General features: G+C 43.8%; 1 pseudogene; it reads right to left on the bottom strand.

The window, feature by feature from the left end:
- Nucleotides 1–7,347: 7,347 nt before the first annotated feature.
- On the bottom strand, nucleotides 7,348–10,821 carry LOC120836212 (annotated as a pseudogene).
- Between the last annotated feature and the right edge of the window lie 4,643 nt (nucleotides 10,822–15,464).

Raw genomic sequence — 15,464 nt, 5'->3', positions numbered from 1 at the left:
AAAGGCGAGCGCGACCTGCTCATTTTCAATGCTCCTACCGACGCCCCGTGCGATCGTCGTCGTTGAAGGAGGTCTTTGCTGGGTGATTCGTATATTTTGTATCGTCTGCTAACTTCTTCGTTTCATTCGCCGTTGTTCGCGACTGTTCCCCATTTTTTTTATTTTCGTCTGGGATGGGGACTTCATCTTTCCTGCAAAGTTCGGAAAGTGTTGGCACGGTCATTTTTCTCGTTACTTTTTTTTTAATGCTGCAGAGGCTGGTGCGCTTGCTCTGGTCAGTTTAACATCTTGTTTGCGCATGTTTTAATAATCACCTAATCAGGTAAGAAATTAATTGTGACAACGCAGTTTCTAACAGATAAACAGTAACTTCTTATGGCATAGTTCGAGTAGCAAAACGCCTTTTTTCCGCTTCCCAGATGCGCTTCAAACGCATGTGATCCCCGGAGTGGCGTTTGAGACCTTTAAATAAACTGCTTTACCTTTGTTTATGCGCATGTTATTATTTGTTTGTCATTGCAGTTGCGATCAGCGGATTCCGCTTTGCACATAGACTGACCGTAATGAATTGTTTCAGTTGTGAGGGTGAAGAAACGGGGCACGCAAAGCTCGAGGACGTCGCAAAGCCTATACTTTTCCATTGCGTCGCCTGCTTCCGTAGACTCCGAGTCCGCTAGAGGCACCACTGTCACGTTCCCCGCCGCTCCCATAGGTTATCGGAGGAGTTTTCAGTATTGGCGAAGCTCTATCGTATTTGATTAAGCGATTACACACACCAAAAAGAAAGGTGATCAAAAGATTACGCAGACACGAAGAAATCACTCAATTTCAAAGTGACGCGCCGCTGTCGCCATGACGTGAACGATTGCTTCGTAAGCCATTCGAAAAATGATGTGTCCATTCAAAATTTGCGTTGTCTTATTCACAGTGAGCTGCGTCGCGAGTTTCAAACTAATGCTATCAGAATTCATAGACAACCAACAATAGTTGTTTCTGTTGCCACTTTTTGAAAGTGGTTTGTGTGCTTTCAAGCTGCCACTGAGAAGTCTGATTTCTAAACAAAAGCCTCCCAGTACAGAGGTTGACGGTGAATGTGCCTTTTCGTCTTTATTCGACGTTATAAAGAATGTCTTCTCCCATTGGAAAAAGGATCTAAAACCGGCCTAAAGCATTTTTAGAATTTACCCCCCCCCCCCCTCTACCCTTTTCCCCTGGCCCGATATAACCACAGCCAGTTTAGGTCACAACTTAGGTGTGACAAAAAAAGGTTATCTCTTATTCACATGTAAGACAAGCGGTCGGCATGCATTCCACAAGAATGTACAATTTTACAAATTCAAGTTTTTAATGTTTTTTCGTAGAGACTTGCGTACGCATAGCACAAGCGAGTGCCAACGTTCCTTTGAGTGACCAAGACAAATCCCGTTGGCTCCCTTCAGCTACTGTGGCCTATATTGAGCTCCCGAAACATCGCTTTTTGACTCATTGTGGCTTATATTTGGCTCCCGAATTCGCACAAAGCAATGATTCCCCACTTTTTTTTACTGATGTCCTTTATGTCCAAAAGTTTACTACCGTGGAATTTTCTTACCAAGCCTCCGACACGGGATGGTCTACCAAAAGTAGGGGGTTAAGACTAATAAGAAGTTTGTCATCCAGGGATTCTAATCCAGAAAAATTTGCAGTTTTAGAAATCTGAAGCAGTCGGAAAAGAAACGGTTGTGTCTGCAAGTAGTGGTCCATCACTTTTCGTCTCAAGTATTCAAGCAATCTAACTGAATTCTTTTTAAGCGAGCATATTGTAAGTGTAATCGATTACTTTTTTAGTAACGTGTAGAAGACAGGCTACAAGGCATCCAGCTCTAAGCTAGAGCGATGGCTATCCTAAAGCGCTGTTTGCTGTTACATAAGGATCAGCTGTACTTATAATATGTACTCCAAATAAACACCCACGCACACAACAGAAAAGAGACAAGGACATTTATTAATTTCTTGTGGTTTTTGCCTTGTACGGTACATCCACCTCAGGTTTAATGGCGTTTCCCTTTTTCCCATAGATCCTTCCTAGGCGCGTCAAAGCGTATTGACGTTTCGAAACTTCATATTCTTCAATATTCAATTTGTGGTATTAGCAAAGAAACAACAAATAATGGGCCGAACCGTTTTGAACATTTGAACCAGTTACCGTGACTTTATTTATCAGTTCAGTTCCGGTTCATTTTCAAAGAGGTGGCTACAATTTTGGTTCGTTCCGATTTGGTTAAATAAAGAGCTTTAGGGAACCGTTTTTGCACATCTGACATGGCACGATAAGCTCTCCAGTACGAACTGCGCATACGCGAGTATTCTGCTGTAGCACATGCGCAGTTCTTACCGCAGGGCACATCGTACCGTATCGGATGTGCAAACACGGTTCCCTAAACCTCTCTCTCTCTCTCTCTTTGTACTTTGTTATATGAACCACCGCCCAATCCACAAAAAAAAAAAATATATATATATATAGAGAGAGAGAGAGAAAATCACTTTAATTAGAGCACAGATTAAGTACCCAAGATATCCTCCGCCTGAAGTACCAGGGCGAGCTGATCTTCCAGTTGCGGCGACGCCAACCATGCACTCCAGGAGGGTGGTGGGGGGTTAGGAAGAAATGAGGTGGAGTAGGCGACCGGGCAATGAAGGAGACAATGGTCTTGATTGGCATAGGGAGCTGGGCAGTTGGGACAGGAAGGGTCTGATCGATAGCGGAAGAGGTAAAGGCGAGCAGGTGTGACGAGGGTGTTTGTCTGGATTTTACGGAGAATGTGGGTCTGCGCGACACTAAGCTGTGGATGTGGTCGAGTTAGAAGTTCATGAGATATACGGATCTGTTTGTAATGTAACTTGAGTGTTTTTTTGTACTCTGCTGCCTCGTCATTGGTCGGGGGGCTTAGCCAGGGGATTGCAGGTGCCCGGCTGTGAAATTCGCGGGCGAGCAGATGTACCAGCTCATTGCCTGCTATCCTTGCATGACCAGGGACCCATCGAATCGTGACCGAGGATGAGGAGAGAGAGTGTAGGGCCATTTCAAGGTCCTCTCGAAGATCGGCAGGAATTTGTCTCTGTTGCAAGGAGCGTATAGCAGCCATAGAATCAGAGTAGACAGTGTAAGCGGACGTGCGCGGCAATTGGGAGAATGATATGATGGCATGGATAATGGGGACAAGTTCTAACGTGGTGATTGACGGGGGGTCGCTGTATGGACCGCACGTGTGAAGAATAGGTAAGGAATGTTTAGGTATGTAGATTGCGTACGCAGCCGTGCCGGTGTCCAAGATGGAAGCTTCGGTATAGGCTACCGTCTGTGTCTGAAATGGTGGATTATGATGCAAGGCCTGAGCATCTCTGCGACCGTCGTCCAGGCCCGGAGCCATGCGGCGGGGCAGAAGAGCGAAACGCAGATTAGAGGGCAATGGCGAAGCGGGTAAGTGCAAGTAAAAATCAATTGGTGAGAGTCCAGCTTGTTCTAGGATCCAGCGCCCTTGATGTGACTCCGAGAGGCGGGCTAGCTGTCGGTCACGATGGAGGTGTAGGAGTGAGGAGTATATATATATATATATATATCTATATGAACGAATATGTGCAGATGAATGAACCGTACTTAATCCAATGAATCAAAGAATTAAAGTTTCCAGGAACCCGCCGAAAGCCAAAAATTGGCGGAGCCATGATATATATATATATATATATATATATATATATATATATATATATATATATATATATATATATATAAACGAAATTGTGCAGATGAATGAACCGTACTGTGGTTAGCACACCCGACCGGACATTGGGAGGCCCAGAGTTCAAATCCTGGCTCCGCCAATTTTTGGCTTTCGGCGGGTTCCTGGAAACTTGGATTCTTTAATTCATTGGATTAAGTACGGTTCATTCATCTGCACAATTTCGTTTATATCCTCCTCGGAGACCACGTACGATGGTGTGAAGTGCCCGTGTTGTATATATATATATATATATATATATATATATATATATATATATATATGTATGTATATATGGGTGATTTCATTTCAAATCGTGCAGGCAAAAAGGGTCGAATATTTAATTTCGCGGACAAAAAAAAAAAAAAAAAAAAAAGTTCTGGTGTCGTCTCTAAAAACACAGTAGCCACAAACCGCAAGTTCGTCCGATTTTTTGTTCTCGACTTGCAAGCGCATTTAAAAAAAGGCCGCGGCGGAAAGCAGTTTTTCGCATCCGTCGTGGGTCGGATGTTTCACCCGATCCCCCGCCATGAATTTTCAATCCACATTATATTAACTTTTTTCAAGCGCTTTGTGAACACATTTTAAAAGCTCTAATACCATGAAATAATTTTAGGCGTTTTGCTTTTTTTTCTGTAAAAATGTCAAAAACGGCCCCTCGGTCAATTGTTGACAAACTTTGACAATTAATTACTGGCGATCTACTTGGGTTACATTAATTATTTCTATGTCCACAGAGAGCCCAAAACACGCTCTTTATATATATTTTAAAATCACTTAGCAGCATTTGACTTCCTTTGCGGTACGCTTACGTTAATAATATGCTAAAACCAAAAAGTACCGATTGTGAAATCGATTTCCTAAAAAAAAAAAAACATTTTTAATTGTTTAAATTTTTTGTTGAAATATAGATATAATAATTATCTACTCAAAAAGTAAGTTCGGTAAGTGTGTATTTTGTTTGTATGTTCTATATTTAACTATCAATATCGTACAAAAACGTGTTTTTACGGCTCGAAATGGACTTGCGAATTGCGCGCCTTCACAAACGGTGAAATATTTTTGCCTTTTTTCAACGTTGTCACATAAAAATGAAATACAGTAGTTCCACCTTGTTCTATTTATTATTTAAATTTTATTATGGGCGGCAAGCTACATTGGGAGGAGTTAAAAGAGAAAGCAACACTTCTAAACAGACCAGCAGGCTTCGTAAAATTTTAATGTGTAGAAATCGGCAGACGTCTTATTGATTCGGGGCCTTCATTGGCCTATATGAACGTCCCGCCCTTTCGGAACTAGCAGATGACCACGACCTTTCGCGCTCGTTTTGTTAGATAGGACGGCCCGTGACACTAAAGCGAGCAGCGCACCCTGTGTCACGACGAGTGAAATGGTACGAATGTATCGTTGACGCGGCGAACATCTCTCTCCGCGGAGATCCGACAGCACCGAAGGGTTATCTCTTTTGGAAACAGCAAAACCCGGAGACTGACATTAAAAACGAGCGTGTTGGTAAATATACTTGTGTTTATTCTGCCCGGTGTATAGTTGGGTCGAAGTCAGCCTCGTTGTCAACTATAACCGTTTGTGAAGAGTGGCCTTCTCCCGAGATGAAAAGTTAGCGCCGGCTGACGTGTTTCTTTGAAAAAGGGAAGAGGAAATAGAAAGTTTGAGTAACTGCAGTAACTACCTCGAAAGCTCTTCTCCCGATATGAGGCTCGAGGCATGTTACGTCTCGGTTGCCTTCTCGCCCATCGCTGCTCGAATCTATTCTTCACTTTGTTCCGCACAGCCACTGTTCCGCGCTGCCGTCGTGGATGCGCGTAATAGAGTGAAGAACAGATTTGAGCATCATCTGGACACCGTCATCCCGCCAGGCTTCAGTGTCGTGGGACTGGACTCGGCGTCGGTCAGTTAAGACTTTTTTTTTTTTTTTTTATTTCGTGTGTGTTTTTTCGTTTCGCTGAACTTTGTTTCTCGGGTGCGGTTTTGCCAAAGTTTTTTTTTTTATATATATTTAATTGCTTGTTTGCATTGTTTAGTTGTTGGATTTATTTCGTCATGGCGTAGCGGCCTGACGGTGCTGTAGAGAGCGTGTTCGCACGCATTCCGTTGTGTCCCGTTTAGGGAATGCCCGGAAGAGTTGGTTTTTGTTCTTGCCATGTGCAGCTGACTTTTTCCGTCTTTATTAAATCTTTGTTTCTTTTTTTACCTTTATGTGTCGTGGACTTCTTTGTCTGACTCTCCACCAGGCGTGGACCTATCGCCTTGCCACCGCTCGAACCTAAAACTTTTTATTTTTTTAACGCAATTTTCGTTAAGATTGGAAGTGGCTAATTTTATTCTTATTTATTTATTTTTATCCCCTACCCCTCTCCGTGACACTTTCTCCGTGTGTTGCAGATCGTTTCTGTGTCGTCACTTTTGTATATTACGGAAGTGAAAGGATATTCCCTGGTGACCTGTGCGACGTGCAGTGAGCAAACCCTAGCGTTTGGTTTCGGAAAGAATTGTATAGTATAATATATCAATGATGTGGTGACTTCCTATGCCTTAGTAATATGACAGCTAATAACTAGTCATGCAAGTTTACAGTGAAAGGTTTATAAATGGAAACAATACAACGTCTGCGCCTCTTGGATATTGAAGATCTACTAAGCCTGTTGATTTGGTTAGATACGTTTCTTGTGGTTTCCCGCTCTTATCAATACATAAATAACTATTAAATACCACGAAATACGTTTATAATTGATTACAAAACGCAGACGAAAATTCAAGAAAATGATTTCACAATTCATAGAAACGCACGGGTCGCTATGTCTTACTTAGGTCTTGCAAAACGAAGACGGCTTTTTTCCGATATTGAGGCTTAAATATAGAGCATAAAAAATACACACTTTCACGGCTTGGTTTTCGAGTAGACAAGTACCATATCTACATTTTAACAAAAGATTTTAAAAAGTAAAATGGGTTTTTGGAGAAAATTGATTTTAAAATTGTACTTTTTGGTTTTCGCATAACATTAACATAAACCTCCCGCAAATGAAATTTTATGCAGCTGAGTCATATTATAATATATATAAAGAATGTGTTTTGGGCTCTCCGTAGACATAAAAAATATTGATGTAACCCAAGTAGATCGCCGGTATTTAATTGTCAAATTTCGTCAACAATTGACCGAGGGGCCGTCTTGGCATTTTTACAGAAAAAAAGCGAAACGCCTAAAACTATTCCTTGGCATTAGAGCGTTTTAAATAGTCTCACAGAGTGCTTGCAAAAAGTTAATATAATGTAAACTGAAAATCCACGGCGGGAGATCGAGCGAAACATCCGACCCACGACGGATATGAAAAACACTGTTTTCCGCCGCGCCCTTTTTTAAAATTCGTAGGTCGAGAACAAAGAAAATACAACGAACTTGCGATTTCTGGCTACTGCGTTTTTAGAGACGACGCCATAACATATATCTTTTTCAGTGAAATTAAAAATTTGACGCTTTTTGCCTGCACGATTTGAGATGAAACACCCATATATATATATATATATAGATTCGAATGACGTCAAAGTAAAGTGCGTTTCCTAGCGAACCCTAAAAACCCGTCTGAGCCGCTAAAAGCGTTTCCCATAGCCCGAACACCGCGGGGGCAGTGCCCGAGTCCACAGCAGAAATGCAGGGCGCACCGACGGTGTTAAAAAAGGGAACGCACGGATTGCTGGAAAAAGAAAAGAAAAAGAAAGCCCGCTTTGGAGGGGAATCCCCGTCCGTTCCAGTGCGCCCACCACCGCGTGGATGAGCCGCAGCGGCGGATACACGGGCGCGCAGCGTCAGTTATTCTCGATGGACTGTTGGGTAAAACAACGACGACAAAAAAAAAAAAAAAAAAACAGTTTTGTTTTTTCTAATGCTTAGAGCAGTTTGTCTTCGCAGAGCGGAACATCAAAAGGCGGAGAGGAGCGTCTGGAAAATGATTATCCTTCGCATCATCTTGACAACTGCAAATACAGTCGATGTGTGCTTTAACTTTTCTTAATGCTTTTTTCTGGCGTATAACCTGGCCGTACTTGAAAGGGCTGCGGTCCCAACTATACATTGAAAGATACTAGAACTTATAGGGACCGCTGACACGCAAAACAAATTAAAGAAAGAGGAATTGGGTGTTTTAGCTCATACTCCGCGGGGGTAGAAGCACGGGTAGGTAGCTCCGAATAGTGTAGCTTTAGTGCAGTTGAGACGAGACCAAACGCAGCAAGCTATTGCGTGTAGTCTTTCCGGTGAATTCGCGTCGTAAGACGAAGCCTTAAGCCGGGGTCACAATACTTATACATCATACAAACGACAGTTTGCAAACACGACTCACTGCAATATCCATGGGTCGAATGCCGCGTGCCAAGTTGCCTCCATTAATGGGACACTGACAGGGTATTTATGTTCGCCTAGGTTTTTAGTTGTACGTGACATATGAGAGCCCAACTACCCAGAACAGAATTTGCGGCTCGAAATTCGGTTTCTTTCTGCCCGAAAACCGCCGATCGAGAACTGGCCGGTTTGAGTCGCGCTCAATCTCTTTCCCATGGTCACGGGCCGTTTTCCAAGGTTTCGACGCGACCACCAAATTTAATCAAAATCGTAGGCCATTGAAGGCACACAGTCTATATTAAAAATAGAAAAAAAAAACATGAAACCAATTTTTCGTGGCTTCCAAAAAGCATAATTCTCAACATGGTGTCGTTTCGCGTATCGTGGGACTTCAGAACTGTCGTTGACGGTACCGGCGAATTCTTTCTTCCTTCGAAAGAAGAATTTTGGACCGATCAAAAGAACGGATATTCATTCCGTACGACACGCCCGACCTGCAAGTCGATTGCACAAAGACGTCGCCGAGCCGTCGTCCCTTCTCGTGACTGAAGGCATCGCTCGCTTAAACGGCAAGCACGAAGCGCGTACTTCGAGTTGAATACGCGCGCGTACGGTTTCTTTACGAGGTACGAATGTGGCCTATGCGTGGTGCTGCCCGGCTTCAAGCCGGGAGCGCATGTATTGAAGGCAAATCGGCAGCAAACTTTAGACATACAGTCTACTGGCTCTATTTCTACGCATGAAAGAGTTCCTTCAACAGCTTAGTGGAAAGACGTCCGATTCACACGCAGCGAGTGCGGGTTCGATCTCTGGTGTGCGTGTACCAGTTTTTCTTTTGTGAAGCATTTTGCGATGTTTATATTTCTTTTTTAACAATTATCACTGAAAAAAACAAACAACAAACAATTGTTGTGGACGATATGTCGGTGAACTAAATGGTATGGGATTCCTATTTTGACACCTGCGAACTCAATGTAGTCAGTTTCCACAAAAACCAAAGAGCACATCAATCGGGTAGCGTCCTCTTTCCGAGCTTCCCGTAACAATCCCGATCCGTTAATCTTTCGGAAACTTGTGCACTCTGCCGCACAATGCCACTTTCAGATGCAGAACATGTGAGGCAGCTGTTCACGCAACATCTTGGGAGTATTCTTTTCTGAGCCGATCACAGGAATTCACCACGGGCACTACTGCTCATTTCCAACACTCAAAAGTACAAAACAACTCATCTTGAAGTACAGAACAGCGAGCGGAACAAACATAACTGCGAAGGAATCGCACGGCAAACGGACCCCGAATTTCGTCTGCTACGTGCAAAAAAAAAACAAAAAAAAACAATAAAAAAAAAAAACGGCACGTTCGGGTGTAGTTACGTGACTTTCGCCACTCGCTCTATCCTCTCCACTACTCCGGACTGTGAGGGAGTTTCGGTATCGGTTTCGAGCAGTTCTGTTTTTGGGTTTTATTAAAAAAATACGTGACTCTGTAGCGAAATATTAATTGGGTAGTATTCCAGTGGCTATAATAAATCGCCTGACAAAAAAACAAGAAAAAAAGAAATACAACCGCATCTCCGCGTGGTGAATGATGGTCATTGGGGCGAAGCTCTGGTGGTGCTTCTCTGCGTAGACGTTGAGCCGCAGCATCAGGAGCCTTTTTTCGTTCGTTTTCATCCATGTCACGCTGCGGTCAAGTGCGGAAATGCGTCTATAACCACGTTCCATACCACACATTCTCTTTTTGACATGGATGAAAACGAACGAAAGGCTCGGCATGCTGCGGCTCACCGTCTACGCAGAGAGAGAAAGAGAGAAAAATTGGTTTATTGGAAAGGAGAAGAGGTTATCCCGCGAAGATTGGCAGGATGGCTACTTCACACTTAGGGGAGGGATAGAGGGGAGGTATAGATTATAAAGAGAGAGAGAGAGAGAGAAGAAAAAAAGAAAAAAGAAAGAGGTATGTACACCTATATATACATACTTATATACATTCATCTATGCACATATATACATGTATATACATATATACATGCATACACACACACACACCTACGTGCATATATATACATATATACACATACACACATACATATACATATATGCGCATAAAGGAAAAGAAAATTCTGTCCGTTATTGTTCGGTCATGTAAAAGTATGTTCTGGATTTAGAGTATTCGGTCCAGTTTTGTTTTCCTAAGAAAGCGGATGAAGGAGGTCGTTGATTTGACCCTTAGCGATGCGGAGTCCCATGGTCCGAGCAGGTGAGTCAGGGAAAGTGGTTCCCCGTTGGGAAGTTGGAGAGAGTTTGCCAGTTCATTTCGTTGACTTGTGTATAGGCTACACTGGCACAGGACATGTTCGAGTGTGTCTGTGACGGCACAGTTCTCACAGAGAGGAGAGTCTAGCTGGCCGATGAGGTTGAGGTAGAATCCCGGTGAAGCTACGTTGAGTCGTATTCGGTGGAGCGTAGTTTCAGTGCGGCGTTTAAGGCCGCGGGGTGAACGAAAGACAAGGAAAGGGTCAATGCTGTGCAGGTGTCTGTAATAGTAAAGCGGATTTGCCCAGAGGGAACTTATCATAGTTTTAGCAACACAGTTGATTCTGGCCCTAGCATCTGTTCGTGAAAATGGGATTTTTAAACCAGAATTACGTCGGTGAGCATCCTTGGCAGCTAAATCAGCACTTTCATTGCCTTGGATACCACAGTGGCTTGGAATCCATTGTAGTATCTAACTATGCCCATTTTCGATAGCCTCCTGGTGAAGTTTCAAAATTTGATGAACGAGCTGTGCATTGACGTTCTTGTTTTTAGTGGATTTGAGGCTCTGAAGAGCTGCCCTAGAATCGGTAAAAATTGACCAATCCCGTGAGTCACATGCAGAAATGAAGCGAAGTGCTTCTCGAATCGCTACTAATTCTGCAGCTGTTGATGATGTCGTGTGACCCAATTTTTCATGAAGTCTCTCATTGATTGATGGTATTACGAAGCTGTAAGTGGAGCTTTCGTCAGTGCAGGACCCGTCGGTATAGACATGTGTTCGCGAACGGTGATGAACACTAATTATTTCCAAAGAGTGTTGCCTCAATGCGGTTAACGGAATGTGTTTTTTGAAATATAGCCCTGGAATATTTGTCTTTATATTAATTATTGGATAGGCCCATGGGGGCGATGAAGAGAACTCTGCTGGTTCGAAATCTCGTGGAGTGTCTAAGCTGCCAGAATTAATAACTTGAGCAAATCCAGACGCACTTCTGCTATCTGATATATCTGCAAGATAGTGATCTTTATGTCTGGTAAGATGACGAAGGTGTGTTCGAAGGGTCTCTTGCAGTCTAAGGACACCTATGGGAATAGCGCCTGCTTCAGCTACAGTTCCAACATTGGAAGTACATTTTGGGAGCCCTAGACAGGCACGTAGGGCTTGGGCCTGCATACTCTCAAGCGCGCTTATATTTGTGCGGCACATCCCATGAAGTACGGGCAGACTGTATCGCATAATGCCGACAAAAAGAGCGTTATATAGTTGGATAAGCGAAGCTACAGATGGACCCCACGTAGTTCCACTTATGAATCGTTAGAGCTGGGTAATACTAATAAGCTTTTTTTTTCAGTTGCCTAACGTGTGGTGTTCATGTTAAGCCTTTGTCTAGGATAAGACCGAGAAATCTGTGAGTTTGGACATATGATATAGGGTGAGTATCAATAGTGAGCTGATGCCTAAGAGTACTTTTTCGTGTAAAAGCTATAGCTGCGGATTTTGATGGGCATAGCGATAGTCCACGGCATTTTAAGTAATTTGAAATTATCTCAAGTGCTTTCTGTAAGCGAATCACATTAAATTGCTGCGTGATTGATGAGGTCCATATGCAGATATCATCCGCGTAGAGAGTTATTCTGACTTTTCGAGGAGTTTGTTCACAAGTCCTATGAGGGTGATATTGAAAAGTGTGGGACTGAGAACACCACCCTGTGGCACGCCACGAGCAACAATATACTCAGCTGTTTTCCCCTCTGTCGTCACCATATGAACTGTTCTGTTTTCAAGATAGTCTAAAATCCACGCATACAGACGTCCCCCTATCCCGGCATAGCAGAGTGCGTTGCGAATAGCCTTGTGGCTTACAGAGTCAAAAGCGCCCTTAATATCGAGGAACACTGCCGTGGTGATTCTTCCGGATTTCTTTTGTTTTTCGATGCTCGTTGTGAGGTCAATGATATTATCAAGAGAGTTGCGTCCGCGTCGGAAACCTGCCATAACTTCGGGGTATATGTCATACTGCTCTAGGTACCATTCAAGTCGGGTATGTATCATCCTTTCCATGATTTTTCCGACACAAAAGGACAAAGCAACTGGGCGGAACGATGAAAGGTCTAGGGGGATTTACCTTGCTTAAGGATGATTATAATGCGCGATGTTTTCCAATCCCGGGGCACCTGGCCCGTTTCCCACGATGTGTTATATAGTTTCAAGAGCCTCACTTTGCCTATTGTACCCAGGTGAAATAAGGCCGCGTAAGTTATACCCTCGGGACCGGGAGAGGTTGAGAAACGTAGTCCAGAAAGGGCCTCGTCTAGTTCTCGTATATCGAACGGTGCGTCCATGTATGGACACGCTCGGAAGGGATTGTTGGATTTAACAAGTGGAATGGTTGAATTTCCGACGTTTTCCGTGAGGTTTTTACAGTACTCTTCAGCCACAGCTAGTTCCGAGAGATCTAGTCGGAGGGCTAGTGCACGAAAAGGTTGACGCTGTTGTGGAGTCGTCCTTAGACCACGAGCAAGACTGTATATTTTTGAAAGAGGCTTACGAGGATCTAATGTTGCGCAATGATCCCTCCAATGACGTTGGGCTAGTTTATCTAGATGGCGTTTTATGCGTTTTTGTTGGCGTCTTACTTTACGAATATCTTCAGGATCATGTGTTTTTCTTGCCTTTCTTTCGTATCTCCTGCGAAGCGCACGAAGACGTTCGTATTCCGCGTCAATCATAACAAACCTTCGGGGTAGTTTGTATGTCTTTGTGTGTTGTTTCACAAGTTCTCCGATACCATGGTAGAAATCACCTTCGGTGCTAAATGAATCACATGCTTTTTCAAGATTAACTTTGAAAAGGCACCAATCTGTCCGTCTGATTGTTGACGATTTGGTATTGGATGTAAACCCCTTGAGAAGAGCGTACGTAGGCATATGGTCACTGCTATGGCATTCAATATCTGTCCGTCTGATTGTTGACGATTTGGTATTGGATGTAAACCCCTTGAGAAGAGCGTACGTAGGCATATGGTCACTGCTATGGCATTCAATATCTGTAAACCATGTGAGAGAATTCGAAAGGCTCGAGCATGCAAAGGTCAAATCTAAGCAGCTGCTTGTAGTGGCGCCCCGGAAAAAGGTTGGACTTCCCTCATTCAAAGTAAAAAGACCATGCTGATGCGTGAGTGTCACAAGTGAGGTACCTCGGGCGGTTGTTTTTGTACTTCCCCATAAGGGGTGATGGGCATTAGAGAGTTTTAGTAGATCGTTCCGATACCTCCGATAGCCCCGATAACGATACTATGCATGCTCAAGGGAGGCGGTGGCGGAGTATCGGGTATCGTTATCGGAGTCATGGGAACGATCTACTAAAACTCTTTATTAAAGTCCCCCGTTAAGATGTGTGGAGAGGGGGTGTTTTTAATAACAGAGCTAATACGCAGGGAGTCCAACTGCGTATTTAGCGGAATGTATCCTGCGATTAGGGGGAACATGTTGCGACCTTGTTTTACAGTTAAAGCGACATACTCGCTGGTGGCATCAGGAGTAAGGCTGTGGGAGATATAGGTAAGGTCTTTACGAATGGCCACTAAAACTCTGCTTGGAGATCTACCTCGTAGCGAGTGAAAAACCTCATAACCAGATAAACGAAAATTGTCGGCAATGTTTGATTCTGATAATGTTATAACCGGAAAACGGTACTTATACACAAATCGGCGAAAGTCGGAAAGACGGCTGCGAAGGCCCCCTGCATTCCACTGGAAAATGGTTGCTTGATATCGAATCTTATCTATTGATAGCATGTCCAGATTAGCAGCTGGGGCCTAGGGAGAGAGTAGGCTCAATCATAGTTAAAAGTGTGAGCATGATACCTTTGAAAGCTGTGTCTTGCTTGCTGATAAAAAAAAAAGTTTTTTGCAGCTTGAAAGATTAGAGGCAAAAGGACGTCAGTCGTTAGGTTGGTTTTTTCATTAAGGCTGCGGTCCCACGGCAGCCATCTTGAACAAGGCGTTAGTTCAACCAATAGATGGCGACACGCACCCGTGGGGTGGCCGAAACATTGGTTCACAGTGGGATGGCTCGAGCACCATCACGTTCCCCTCGTGGCCTTGCTCGCGCCGCTGCCAGCTGTGCTCAGCTAGCTCAAGTAGCGTGGCCCAGCAAACGGATGTATGCGAGAATGTCAGGCTGGGTATAAATTGTTGTCTGATATAGGGAGATGCGGTCGGCGGTTGTAACGTGCTTTCGCAATAAATCTTACCAAGAAGGAATCAGATGTTGATTGACGTGTCAATATTCTATCAATGAAAATTTCCTCTGCAGGAATGCACGCTCACTAGACTCAACCAGTGGAAGCGGACGTCGAGTAAACTGCTTCGCGATTTACGGTACTTACCTCGCCATTTTAATGAAGACTAAAATAACGTCACGAAATATTGTGTTTCACGGGGTCCGGAAGATGTTGTAAAGGTTGTTACATTATAGTTCCCGGAAAACAAACGCCGTTGCAATATTTTCGGAAGTACCGACACACATTATGTTGTAAGTACAGCTTAGGGAAACCATCAGAAGAAATAGGAAGACGTTTATTTGCAATGAAGACGCTATGAATGAACGGCGTTTAGCGACGGCAAGTTATGAGCGTTCGGGAATTTATAAGTTGACGTGATTGCTAACCATGGACATGCGGACAATGAAGACCAGTTTTGTCGGGAGATGGTGTTGTGGTGATGACCGGATATCGGACGACTCATGGCAGACGAACAAGCAAGTTTCTTCTCAGCGATTGGTAAGTGTCCAGTTTCAAGCACAACACATGGCTACCGACGTTGTCGACGTTTCGAACACTTACCGCTTTCGACAAAAGTCCTGGCACCTGGGCTAACTTTGTGGAAAGGCTCGAACAGTAACTGAAAACGATCCACTATTCAGTCGGTGGGTGGCGAAACGTATCCACATCTGCGGAGTCATGTACGATGCGTACTCTAAGTGGCTGGAAGTTTACACGATGTCTGCCACGACGTCCAAACACGCCATTGACGTTCTACGGTCTCTTTTACCTACTTTTGCCCTACCGAAAATACTTTTCTCTGATAA

Source organism: Ixodes scapularis, unplaced genomic scaffold, assembly GCF_016920785.2.
Source record: "Ixodes scapularis isolate PalLabHiFi unplaced genomic scaffold, ASM1692078v2 PGA_scaffold3__209_contigs__length_174095766, whole genome shotgun sequence".
In the NCBI taxonomy this organism is placed as follows: domain Eukaryota; kingdom Metazoa; phylum Arthropoda; class Arachnida; order Ixodida; family Ixodidae; genus Ixodes; species Ixodes scapularis.
This window is presented reverse-complemented; position numbering and strand designations above follow the sequence as displayed.